We start from the raw sequence: 1,411 nt of genomic DNA, 5'->3' as shown, positions 1-1,411 counted from the left end.
TGTTCAACATTTTTATCAGTGACTTGGACGATGGGGGTAAAAAGCACCCTGTTCAAATTCACAGACGACACTAAGATGTGGGGTGAAGTGGGCACGCTAGAAGGGAGGAATAGGCTGCAATTGGACCTAGACAGGTTACAGGAGTGGGCGGATGAGAACAGGATGGGATTCAACACTGACAAGTACACGGTGCTGCACCTGGAGAGGAAGAACCAACACCATACCTACAGGCTGCGGAACTCCCTTCTCGGCAGTGCAGAGGCAGCAAAGGATCTTGGAGTCATCATTGATGCCAAAATGAACATGGGCCGGCATTGCAGAGTTGCAGTCAGGAAGGCCAACCGTACCTTGTCATGCACCCACAGACGCATCTCAAGCAGGTCCAAGGAGGTGATCCTCCCCCTCTCTACAGCACTGGTCAGGCCGCAGTGGGAATACTGTGCCCAGTTCTGGGCACCACACTTCTGGAGGAATGTGGACAACATGGAGAGGGTCCAGAGGAGGGCCACCTGCATGATCAGGGGGCAGCAGGGCAGGCCCTACAAGGACAGGCTAAGGGACCTGAACCTGTTCAGCCTCCACAAGAGAAGGCTGAGGGGGGATCTATCTATCTGGCTGTTTACAAACTAGTCAGAGGGGACCAACAGGCATTGGGGGAGTCTCTGTTCCTCCGAGTACTCCCAGGAGTGACAAGAAATAATGGTCACAAGCTGGCAAAGGGTAGATTAGGCTAGAAATCAGGAGGCGCTACTTCATGGTCAGGGCAGCTAGGATCTGAAACCAACTTCCAAGAGAAGTGGTGCTGGCTTCTACCCTGGGGGTCTTTAAGAGGAGGCTAGATGAACACCTTGCCAGGGTCGTTTGACCCCAGTACTTTTTCCTGCCATGACAGGGGGTCGGACTTGATGATCTGCTCAGGTCCCTTCCAACCCTAGAAACTATGGAACCATGTCCCTGCTGAGCTTATTCCCCTGCCAGGATGAGCTTGGAGGTATGGGATTGGGGAAGAAAGAGGCCCCAGGTCCTGGGCATGACCACTAAAGCTGCACCCTGCCAGGGTAGGGAGGCCTGGTGGGACTGCTGGTAGCACTGCAGTCCCGTAAATGCCAGGACCAACGATCCCCTGGTGAAAGCTTGAGCTAATGCACGCATGCACACAGTCCTGGCTGGGGAACGCCCAGAACTGTCACGTCTTTGACAGGCCTGATGCTTGCTGGTTGCAGTTCATTTTTTGAGGCTTCTGGTGTGCTCGGCTTAGCTGCCCGGGATGCCATTGTCAGGCCGAGGAAGCACCTGCAGTTGGTGTGTCTCCCGGTCCTGGATGGAAGGAATAGTAAAGAAGCCAGAGGCTGGCCTGGCCCACAATGCAGGCAAGAAAGCCAGCCAGTGAAAATGGAAATGGAGATGTCAG

Source organism: Crocodylus porosus, unplaced genomic scaffold (genome assembly GCF_001723895.1).
Source record: "Crocodylus porosus isolate Cpor-Errol unplaced genomic scaffold, CroPor_comp1, whole genome shotgun sequence".
Taxonomy (NCBI): domain Eukaryota; kingdom Metazoa; phylum Chordata; order Crocodylia; family Crocodylidae; genus Crocodylus; species Crocodylus porosus.
This window is presented reverse-complemented; position numbering follows the sequence as displayed.